The following is a 12,997-nucleotide window of genomic DNA, read 5'->3' as shown; positions in this document are numbered from 1 at the left end:
ATCTATCTATCTATCTATCTATCTATCTATCTATCTATCTATCTATCCTATCCATCCATCCTTGATCTATCCATCCTCCCACTAGAATATTAGCTCTACTGGAACAGGGAACTTTTCTCTATTATTCTTGCTGCACTGTCTTGCACAAGCTCCCCACCCCCCTTACAACATCACACAGTACCCGACACAGAGTAGACCCTCAATAAATACTTATTGAATGAATGAGTAGCGAATCAGAGGATCCAGTCCTAGAAGGAATAAAGAATGAACTGTTTCCTAAGACAGAAATTCAAGCAGGAAAACAGGGTTTGGGCTACTATCATTGTAGTACTGTACTTGACAGGACCAAATAGAAACCATTTTTAGGAACTGGGTTATGTGATAATGTCCAGATATGAATTCCAGTCATGTTAGAGTCAGGGTTCTTCATCGTTTTTTTGTGTGTCTGCCTTTTTTTGTGTGGCTTCTTTAGAAGTCTGATGAAGCTAATAAAGCCTTTCTCAGAAAAGTGTTTTTAATGTGCAATATAAAATATCTAGAATAACAAATACCTAGCATAACAAATTATAAACCTCAATGTAATTATACAACTAATTATGACATAGTTATCAAAATATTCCAAAATTGTGATATAGTAAACATATATATTAACAGATTAATAATAAAAGCTAGGAACAAATTTAATAACTACTAGAATTTTGAAGTAGCGATGAGTGTAAATGGTATTTTGAGATATCTACAACAATAATGGTGATATGAAAATAGATATGGTTTATGTAAGTCCTAGGTGTGCTAATTCTACTCTGGTTTGTTGTCTATGTTCACAATTTAAGGAAATAGTAGATTTATTTATTTATTTATTTTTGACACAGGGTCTCACTCTGTCACCCAGGCTGAAGTACCTTGATCATGGCACACTGTAGCCTCAACTTCTTGGGCTCAAGCAATCCTCCCGCCTCAGCTTCCCAAGTAGCTGGGACTGTAGGCATGTACCACCACACCCAGCTAATTAAAAAAAAAATGTTTTTAGAGATGGGGTCCCACTGCCCAGGCTGGAGGAAATAGTAAATTTAGTTAGAATTTAGTGAAAATAATTTTTTCTCACCTAAGTCCACAGACATCCTGAATTCTACCCATTGACCCCTTGGGAGTCTGTTTAGAACCTTGACAGGCCTAGGTCTGGAGGTGAAAGTCCAGCAGCTTCTCCACCGACAGAGGCTGAAGCCAGGCAGGGAAGTGACTGACCACGTACTGCTGCCAAAACACAGCTTTATGAGAACCCTTGAATGACCCGGTATGACCAGAGATTGGTGAAGCTCAGGAGAGCTGAGGATCTAAAGATGCTTACTTGAACCAGATCCAAATCACTGTCCTTTTAAAGACTGACTTTCTCTGATGGAAATAATGAAAGATAATTCTAGTGAGATGTCTGGGGCTTCCTACCTCCCAATAGTCAAAGAAACAGTGTAAGGAGGAAGCTTCACACAGTATCTCTGTGTTTCTCCTAATTCCTTTTTATTCATATACACAACAATACTGAGGAAATGAAATCCTGAGGTTCTGCAGGACATTCCACATGTATTTACCGTAAAGAAGAGAACCTGTCTTGAAGAGTACTAGAGAGTAGGACATTACATATAGAATGCATACGTGCTTGCAGATGGGGGTCCTCAGGCTCATTCACCACATTTATAATCTGTAGACTCCCCCCAAAGTAGTTCCCTTTTAAAGCACATTGGTTTGAGAGGTGTGAAATTCATCTGTAATTGGTTACAGTTAGGGATGTCCCCAATCACCCTACGTAGGAGGAGGGTTCACTTGAGTGTTCCCCCTGCTCTAGACTGTAGGGAAATAGACCCAGAGCAAGACAAACTTTCAAAAAGCAAACCTGTGGCTTGGATTTTGTAATGCCTGCCTTTCCTGTGCTTCATCAGTCAGGGGCTTTAATAAGATGCAAACATTTATTATATGAAGTCTCAAAAATTAATAAAGGCCCTTTCCCATGTATTTTGTGGAACTTGATGCAGAGGTTTACAGCTTGGGAAAGCTGAAACTCTTATAAAACTTACCACAGGTATGGCCCATAATAAGATTGTTTTGGTCTAGTTAAAAAAAAAAATAGAGGAACTTAAATCCAGGCACTGAGTAATTCAAGGGGTCATAGAACACTGATGTGTATTGAACCAAAGGGTTCTCTGGTGTGCAAAGCGTGGCAATCCTTCATGGTTTTCTTATGTGCTGCCCATCAGTTTGCCTGATAGTAGCAGGGTTTTCCAGGGGCAACTAATCTAAATGCTTTGTGACAGATCTTGGCTTTACAACAAATTTTCAAGCAGAGTTGAATGGCTTTGGGTTGTTGAAATAATTCACTACAATGTAGCTTGACACGTGATATCTTATTTTACTAAGGAGAGAAATTGGAATGGAAATCACGAGCATGAAACATCCTTTGCTAAAATAAATCAGTAATAATTCCCTATAGGTTTAGAGCAGAAATGAGGTTTAATCTTATAAGTCCACCTTTATGACATCTGACAATCAAATTAAAACCAGGTGTAACCTATGTCACCACGGTCTGTCCCTTCCAACCACTTTCTGGTTTTTGTAGCTACTATATGTGATTCTGATAAGTAGCATATGCTCTCCTGGTAGGAACTTGCCAAAATATTCAATAAAAATCACAAAATCATGCAAAAAGAACAACCCTCACCCCCTTCCTTTTGGTTTAAATTTACAGTGTGGAGTGCTGAGAGCTTGTTGCTCATAGGAAAGATTATTTTTCATCCTACCTAATCCTGGCCAGCTGATTGTTATATGTGCCTGATGGCCTCCCAGGCCATTGTTCTAAGAGGACTAGTTTGAAACACATTAGGATGAACTAGAATGTAATCCCCTTGACAGGAAGTCGTAACTGAACCTGTCTCTAAGGGTGTGGCCTGGGACCTTCGGAACCAACACTTCTTCCTCTATTTCTATTCCTGGGTTAAATGCTTATTATTCTTTAAGCCTAAACTTTTACAAGTAATTAGCAGTTGAACCTTCCCTAGGCTCAATTCTCTTCCCTATTTTCTAACCAAATTCCCACTGAAATCAACAGCTAGGCTTATTGATTTAATTTAGATTTATTTAATTTTAATAGATGACTTGCAATTGCTCTCACTTGGAAGTTTAAGAAAGTGCCAACAAGTCAATTAATGGATTTGGTATTTCGTAAATATTTACCTTTAAAATGCTAAGCCTTGTTGTGTCCATAAAGGAAATGGACCTCTTTAACTTTTAGAAAGCATAAGAATCAAGTAAATGATTCATTGGAAATAACAGAATACTCACTGTCAACCCTATGAGTGCTAGCAACTGCCTAAAATCCTATTCTCCATATTGAGAAGTGATTGGTTTAAGAATAAGTTTTCACAAGTGACTGTATTGAATATTCATTCACCTTGGGAGCCAAGTCAGGGTGAGGGAAGCTTTGTCAAGGGAGCAGAATTCTGACAGTACAAATTTCATTCCTTTCTGATTGCTCAAAGGAACAGTTACTCCAACCAAAATGTACACATTCAGGCCTTGATGCTCTTTTAAGAAAAAAATGATTAGTCTCTTTCTTGCTCTGAAAAGATTAGCTCATGCAGTTCTTGTTGACTTTCAGAGAATTTGAAAGAATTTTGAGATTGGATTTGCTTGTTGAAGCCTTTGGGAAATGTTATGGTCAGAATTGACCAACATTAACCCACGTTTTTAATTCTGTATGGTTTCCCCCAACTTCCATTTTGAGTTCTAATGTCTTTTCATCCTGGCCAGAAGCTGTAGCTATTTTTCTCCACGCTTGACCTAGCCATTTATCCCACTTTTCTTTTGGCAGAAGAATAGAAAACAACATTTGCAGCATCCGTAAATTAATTATACTTTTCTCAAGCTAAAGAACTGTGACAGAGCCACAAAACAGCAACTGAAAACTAATTCCTTAAAAGAATATGAAAAAAGGAAGTTGTATAAGATAGGGTAATTAATCTTGCAATAAAAATAATTGTTTACAGTTAAAATTAATGTAACATGCATTCCTCAGCAGATAATAAATTATAGACTTTCTCATTAGCATTTGAATTGATTTCCTCTAATTTCTGAGGAGCACATGAGCATGTGACTAGATTAAGTTTAATTGGACTACAGCTGGTGCTGATTGTATGCACATGGGGTGGGGGCTTTGCTGACTGATTGGCTGTCTCTGTATTTTGTTTCCATTGTCTTTCTCCTTCTCCACTATTTTTCCCTGCAGGTAGAAAGATTGAAGATACTGGGGTCTTAAAATAGAATTAACTAGAGAAAAGGCTGTGGTTTTGGATAATGTTACCCCATGAGCTTCTACCAAGAATGATTATAATACATGATTATCATATAATTGTTATTACCATCTTCTCTTCATTATATAATTATTTCATCAACAACTAACTGATTTAATATTTACCGTGAGCTGCAGTTGTACTAAGTACTTCACATGCCATTTATTCTTCACAACAGTTTCACTCAAGGTGTTTCATTCTTCTCATTTTCTGGGTGAGTAGACTAAGGCTCAGAGGGGTAAAATAATTTGTCAAAGGTAACACAGATGAACGTGGTAGAGTTGAGATTAGACTTAAAAAAAAAATTCTAGGGATTACACCCTTAACCACTTTATTATTCTGATTATTTGAAAAATCAAGCAGTCCAGTTACCCTATTGACAGAGAATGAAAGATCAGTAGCCTAAGCATCTGGGTAGGTCAAATGGCATCTGTACCAGGTGGAAAACAGCAAAACAGGGGTTAACTTACAGCCGATGAAGAGCGATGTGATCACCATGGAGATGGGCAGGGTTTCTAATAGTGCCATAATTAGGAAAAAAGCATAGGTCCAATTAATATTGGGCTTGCGATTGGGCTTGTAGAAAGAAACCAGTATTTCCATAAAGGGGAAAAATTGGTAAAATTTCAGCCCAGTGCTACTGGAGAGTCTGATTCGAGCTGAGAAAATTAGGAACACAAGGGTAATTGTAGACTTTTAGTCCTACAATGGGAGATTTTCTCTTAGAATAAATTTCTCTCTCAAATGAAGTAGAACTATTCAGAATAATTTGAAAAATAAACTCCACAGAATTCTATGGAACTTTGATGGTGTGAAGCTTTATGACTTTCTCACTTAAGTAGGGACTTAGCTTCTGTAAGTGTTTGGCTCCTCCCAACGGGAATGTCTCGAACCTTTTGCTGTGTTGATATGCAGGAAAAGAAGCTACTTTGGAGTAGAAATTCTTTCTGCAGAAGATAAAATAATTTTAGGTGGATTTAATGGCTTCTTCTGGGTTGCCATTAGCACCTGTACTGATTTCACTCTGCCTTGTCATATAATTAGTTTATAAAAGTTCCCTATAGACCATGTACTCCTTGAGAATGGAGCTCACGTTAGATGTAATAAATACATAAAAGTGTAAAATAAAATTTTACTATTTTTTTTTTTTTTTTTTTGCAGAGACAGGACCTTGCTGTGTTGCCCAGGTGACAATATCACTGCAACCTCAAACTCCTGTCCTCAAGCGAAACTCCTACTTCTGCTTCCCAAAGTGCTGGGACTACAGGCATGCACTACCATGCCTGACTAATGTAAAAAAATTTTTTAGACATGGGATCTTGGTGTGTTGCTCAGGCTGGTCTCAAACTCCTGGGCTCAAATGACCCTCCCACCTGGGCTTCCCAAAGTGCTGCGAGTATAGATGTGAGCCACCAACCAGCCTTAAAGTTGGGTCTTGAAAGTTTTTTCACCCTGTCTTATTTGCCATATATATCTTAATGTTGTACTTTTGGCTTCTTTATAAATTCATGTGTTGATATAGGTAATTATATGGAGAAATAGAAATTGATCATGGTATCCAATATCAATGTAGATGAAGAGAGGCTTGAGGAAATATGATATGTGGGGTTGTATTCCTGCCACCTTTGAATACAAAATTTTTGATCAAGACTGCCAGAGTATTAAACATGTCATCTATATTTTTAAAAAATATACATACATGCACACACCCATTTTAGGTCTAGTTTATCCTCCCTGATTACATATTAACCATGGGAAGGAAAGAAAAATTAGACTGTAGGCTGATGTGCTGATATTTTGAGTGAACAATGTGTCTAGTAAAAATGCCAAGAGACCAGCCTGCTTGGAGCCTGTTTTGATCCTTTGGCTCTGTGTGTTTTACTAATTTCTAAACATCTCTCCTCTTTTTCCTTTTTCCTCTGTTTGGAGCTGTTAAAAATCTGTGATCTGGCCGGGCTCACACCTGTAATCCCAGCACTTTGGGAGGCCAAGCTGGGTGGATCACCTGAGGTCAGCAGTTCAAGACCAGACTTGCCAACATGGTGAAACCCTGTCTCTACTAAAAATACAAAAAAAAAAAAAAATTAGCTGGGTGTGGTGACGGGCACCTGTAATCCCAGCTACTTGGGAGGCTGAGGCTGGGAAATCACGTGAACCTGGGAGGTGGAGGTTGCAGTGAGCCAATATTGTGCCTTTGCACTCCAGCCTGGGCCACAAGAAAAAAAAAAAAAAAAATCCGTGATCCATGTCCTTTGTTTCAGTTTTATCGTAAGTCAAAACACAGACCCACTTAAATTTTCCCAGTAAACAAAGTGCCACGTTGTTGCAGTCTCGCTTTTTCACCTCATTATGGCCTGAGCAGAGTGTGATGTCACACTTGACCCAATACCAGTCTGCCCATAAATGACACAGCCTGTTCCCCTTTTGCTTCCTGGCTCGAGCACCGGGAAGGAGCTTAGTATGAAATTCATGCCGTGATGACAGATTTAAAAGTTGCTACAAACTCTAACAGACAGCAACTGCAGTTTGTAGACATACACAACATGTACTGCTCTCTTGTATTTTTAAGTGATGACATTCTTCGTTTAAAGAGTTACATTTATATAGCTCATTACTGTTGCCTCTATGAAATGAGGGTGGTGGAGAGTAGGGGAAAGAAGGCTAAATTGGATATGAAGACATTTACCAGAAGAATTTTCCAAATGTTAATGAGTAGCTTAAAGGGCTGCACACGTGTTGCAATGTAATTGGGTTTGATGCCTTCTGGGGACTTTGAAGCTTTTCCTGCTCTTGCCCATTGTATTTTGTGGCATAGAATGAGCCCCTTAGATTTCTAACACTTTGGCTCGGAAGATCCACATGGTGCTAAATTGTAAATCTGCAGACAGCCAACAAACAGTGGGCTAAGCTCCAGTGACTCTGGTTTGGTTTGGACTTTTTAAGCAATTAAATGAATGTCGGTCTCTAAATGTCTCTGGGGAGGTACAGTGGGTTACAAGGAGAATTTACTGGAAGGGGCAAGAAGAGGTTTCTTCCCTGTTGCTGGAACTTTTCCTGGAAAAACAAAAAGAATGGGCAATTGCATCCAAATGTGTCCCGAGAATCTTGCCAACCTGTTAGTCTCTTCATCCGTGCCACCTTCCTAGTCCGTCTGAATTTCCTGTTGGGAAAACCCTGGTTTCTTTCCACATGGAGCAATTGCAACTCAGAATGAGTTTATATAGAAGGTGAATAAATGTTTGTTTTAGTTGATTCCCTTTGGTCATTTTCAGTCTCTTGGAAAATGGTTATGTTCTTTCATCAGAGCAGGAACAAGATGCCCCCTGAGCTTGACATCAGTAGGGAGGTTGTTTCTGCAGTGGGTTATCTTCAGATTTCTGGCACTGGGAGAGAACCATCTTGGGCAACAGTGAGGCATCAGGCTGGGTACCCAAGCACCAAGGCTCCTGTCCTCTCTGAAATCATAGGTGGAGGCCAATGAAGGCTTTGTGTTGCTGACGCCTAGTCTAGATGAAGTCAGCTATGACTTCTGTTATAATTCAGGAGAAAGTTTTATTAAACAGTGCACGTTCCTTGATTTAGGGAACTATAAATGATTCCTGCAGAAGAGGGGGCTATTGGCTGCACAGTGATTCGTAAAGTGGGCTGAAGCTTCTTGAGGAAGGTTCCTAGAAGGTGTCCTGAAGTTGCACTTGCTTGAGAACAAGTTTGGCAATGGAATGGCCTAGAAAAGTAAATTCTTTACCTTCAGTTATTTCTTCAAAATCACAGGCTTGTAATTCTCATTCTTGTGAGGTTGCTGAATTACTGCCTTAGAATGCTAGCTGAAATGAAGGATGGTAGAATTGGACTGACTATTCATTATCTTTATTTTTTGAGATAGAGTTTTGCTCTTGTTGACCAGACTTGAGTGCAGTGGCGTAATCTCCGCCTCTTGGGTTCACAGGATTCTCCTGCCTCAGCCTCCTGAGTAGCTGGGACTACAGGCATGCACCACCACGCCCAGCTAATTTTGTATTTTTAGTAGAGATGGGTTTCTCCATATTGGTCAGGCTGGTCTTGAACTCCCAACCTCAGGTGATCCACCCACCTCGGCCTCCCAAAGTGCTGGGATTACAGGGATGAGCCACCGCACCCAGCCTTCGTTAACCTTTTAACTTTCCCCTTGTTTTCCTATTCTGAGGGCCTATTGTTGTACTGTAAAAATACTCCCTTTGGTTTGGTCTTTAAAAATGATCCATAGTCATTGTGTATGGAGAGCAATGTGATATTAAGAGGATAATAATATTTGAATACGAATATTTGTAGTGACTGCATTTGGACTTAAACTGGCTAACAACAGAAATAAAAGGAGCAAATCACTCTGAGAAAACTCTCCATCTGCTTTCGTGTCTAAAGCTCAGGAGAACAACCTGAATGTTAGATGAGTCTCCAAATTCAGCAAAATCTCTAAACTACTAATGCCAACTGTTAGGCATCAAGGATCATTAAGCAGCTCCACCCTCCTTCCCAATATGAACAAGAATGTATCAGACACTGTGTCAGGTATCAGGAAGCGGTAAAGAAGTTTGTCACATTCTCTGATCCTAAGTAGGGCGTGAAGACAGACACAAAAAAGATTGATAATAGAAAGTGGCTCAAAAGTGTGGTGGTGTAATCATGCTCTGGGAATTTGAAAAGTGTGCTCATTTGTCACTGGGGTGGTAGGAGAAACTCATCACCAACTATTGGATGTTTTCATACTCACTATCTCATTTAATCTTTTCAACATCCCTGATATGTAGATATTATTTTCATTTACTTGATGAGGAAATTGAAGCTCCCAGAGATTAAGTAACTTGTTCAAGATACCACAGCTTGAAAAACATAGTCAGAATTGAAATGCAGATCAGACTGTGTCACCTTAGGGAGCAGCATGATAAGCGGGGAGTGAAACCCCAAGTGTCAGGAGACAAACACAAACTCCAGGAATTCGAAGTTTAACATGCTGTTCTGTTGCTGTGATTTGGAAGTTTGAGTGGTGCGGGGGCGCAATCATGAGATAAGCCTGGGGAGGGCAGGGATTGACTTTGGAGGGCTTGCAATGACTGGCTCTAGTCAAGGGGACATTCTGATGACGATCAACTCCATGAAAGCATGGACTATATCTGATTTGTTCATTGTGGGGGTTCCAGTACCTAGGACCATGGCTGATGTAGGCACTCCATAGACAGGAAAGGAAAGGAAAAGAGGAAAGAGGGTAGGGGATGGAGGGAGGAACTTTACTCCCCTGAGGAGCAATTTGCTGAATGATGTTTTATGAAGGCTAACTTTGATGCAGATGTTTAGGATGACATTGACTGGTAGAGCCTGGAAGCAGAGTTAAATGGTAGAAAGAGCATCAAATTTAAACTATATGTTCAAATTTGGATTTAGAGAATTTTCGACTCATGATCCATATATAATTGCTATACAAATTTTTTGTTGTCTTAAAAATCACAGCTGAATTCATGCTTCCTAATGCAACATTATATCTGGTTGGGATGCTGTCTCACCTGGAAAAATAATGTGGAATGACTGGAGATGAAGTGCTTAATTGCTTGTTTAATGTTTCCGATAGATACACAGTTGGGACTGTCTTGACTGCTCAGCCTTAAAGTTCACTCTTTCAAACCTTTCTCCTCAGGAATGCCAGGTTATGTTGGTAGTCAGGGAGGATGATTGTGATAATGGACAATTGCACATGAGTTGAGTTGTTAGGCTGTCAGGGTCCAAGGCTTATGTGACCAGTCAGAAATCTGAGGAAAATAAATTTGAAATTCACTTTGGCCCCTAGGGCCAGAAAAATGCCTGGTGTTCAGTGGATATCTTCCATGTGAATGAATGAGTATCATAGTTGATCAGACCATTTAAACTTGACCTGGCTGTTAAATGGGAATAGCAATGAGTTAAAATCACTGAATGACTCACCATAATTTTCTCAAAGAAATGTCTGTGATTTTAGTCCTATTTCTACCTCCTAAATCTTGGTCCTTATCATTTTATAATTGATTTTCTGCAGCAGTTTATTGCTGGTTTTCCTTTCTCCCACCATTTTCTCCCTTTCTCTCCTGAAGCCCCCCATAGTTTGTGTCTAGATATAATAAGCCCCTGCAAATAATTCTCATGCTTGTTTGCTCATTAGCTTATTCTACTCATGTGTTTGTTCATTTACTTGTTCTAAAATTATCTTTCACTGCTTTCTCTGGAGAAGGTAATAGTCCAGGTATGATGTGGGCAGGGGCTTAGGGGAGAAACGCACAATATTGTAGCACCAACCTACAGCCTTTCCCCCGACCCCTTGACTCTAAGCGACTCTTATTATTATTATTATTGTTATTTAAAACGACTTTCCATTTTTGACTCTGGGAAGTTGGAACATGGGGTGCGGACAGCATACTCATCCCTAAAGAAACCTCTTGAGCTGGTCTTCAAGCCTCTCTTTGCAACCTCCCTTCCGTCTTTTCTTCTCCTTCCCCTATGGGATACCTTTTGTCTTTCCTTTCTGCAATCAAGCATTCTATGGCTTCCCAAACCTGACCATATTTTGCTCGTTGTTTCCCATAGGTGCCATGCTCATTTCTACCTTGCTGTTCTTGTCGAAGCTGTTGCCTTCATGTCTACTTAGACGGCATTTCTCCCTACTTTTTGCCAACCCATTCTTTAACATCTAGCTCTATTTCCATGCTCTCCACTGAGCTATTTATGCACAACCTAAACTTAATCTCTTCTTTCTGAACCATAGAATTTGCCTTAGTTGTATTTTCTATTGTGTAAATATTGAGTTATTTCTCATTGATGTCTCTCTACCCCTCCTTAAGGATAACAAGTCTTTGGAGATAGTGACTTTATTATTATTATTTTTTTATGGATGCTCCATATCCCCTGGCCCAGCACTCCCTCTCATTTGACAGTCACTGACCAATATGAGAGGGTTTGCCAGGCATTTTTTTCTTCCTTACGTGAGTGTGCAGCCGTGAAAGTGGTGAATATGAGATGATCTGTTAAGTGTTAAAGTTTGTTTGTTTTTAAAATAGCACTTAATAGTAGAATACAAAGAATGAGAAGGCAGCTATATTTATTTTGTATTTTCAAAATATTAAAATGAAGGTTTATTTTTGCAAAGCTGTTTTTGTTAGGGGTTCCTTTGTCTCATGCTTCCAGAATTATTTCATTATGACTATTACTGTTAATTTTATTGATGTAAAACAGAAAATTTAAAGTTGCTATTGGTTTTCATAAGTCCATTTTTTATGACCCATTGAGAAGACTATTTTGTTGCAAAATTTAAAGGGAGCTGAAAAGCTTTAAGAAATCAAGAGGAGTTTAGATATTTTAAAGTCAGGTTTACCCTCCTGACTAGTGGGTCTTGATTAACAATATGTAAAAAGAGAGCCTCTAGGACCAAATATCGGCTATTTATGCCCAACCTGAACTTAATCTTAAACGAATCCTCCTCAGTGGGTGGTGTGGGTGTGGGTGCAGGACATCAATAGGCTGGGGCATTATCATCACACCATTTTTCATGAACTTTAGGGTTCCTAAGTAGCATCTCCAGGAAAGGAAAGAGAAACCTTTGTAAAATGCTTTAAATACCAACGCAAGTGAATTCTTTTCAGTTGTTTTATCCCATGTGTGGTCATTATCAGAACATTTCCAGCTAAGCTCTGGCTTGATCTCTCCTCACAGTTTGAAGCTGTGATACTTGTATCCATATTCAGCAACAGCTTGTAAAATCATTTTCTGGCCAAATTAGGTTTTCTATTGGGATTATTTTATTTCAGGTAGTAAATATAGAATAGACAAAATATCACCTACTGATTGGCACAGACAGGATTTTTAAAAGATTGATTTTTTTTCAAAAATGTTGATATGTTAACTTTACTCATTATTAAGGAATTTTTTTTTAGTTATGATAAGGGCTATGGTTATGTAATAAATTCTCTAAAAATACTTTCAAAAGTTTAATTTCATTTCCAGGTGACATTTAATTTCTGACAAAATGAGCAATCTATCTTAAATCTCATAAACTACACAAAACACTAAATTTGTATGCCATCAAAGCTAGAAACAGAAAGAAAAAGACTGATAATTTAACTACATTAAAAACAAAACCATAGTACAAGAAAAACACATGCCATAAACAAAGGTAAAAGATAAAGAGAAGAAAGACATTGACAATATATGACGAGGAGATTATATCCCTAATATATAAAGAGCTCCTATAAATTAATAAGAAATGTGAACATGGCAATAGAAAAATACAAATGGCCAAAAAATACACAAAATGATATTAAAACCCATGAATAATCAAATAATTGCAAATTAAAACAACAATAGATATTTTCTCTTGTGAAATGAACAAATATTAAAAATACTCGATGTTCACAGGAAAATTGGGAAACATATTTTTATAAACTTTTGATAGTGATAAAACCTGGTCTAATATATTCTATTAGAAATGTAGTAAAAAGATTTCAAGACATCTGTGCTCTTTGGATCAGAAATTCCACTTCTGGACATTTATTTTAAGAGAATACTTTGATAAACTCATAAAAATGGGCATATAAAGGTATTTCTGAAAGCATTGTTTATAAGAGAAACTTCAGCCAATCTAAATGACTGCCAATAGTTGTTAGTTC

The sequence above is a fragment of the Piliocolobus tephrosceles genome, chromosome 11, assembly GCF_002776525.5.
Source record: "Piliocolobus tephrosceles isolate RC106 chromosome 11, ASM277652v3, whole genome shotgun sequence".
Lineage (NCBI taxonomy): Eukaryota > Metazoa > Chordata > Mammalia > Primates > Cercopithecidae > Piliocolobus > Piliocolobus tephrosceles.
This window is presented reverse-complemented; position numbering follows the sequence as displayed.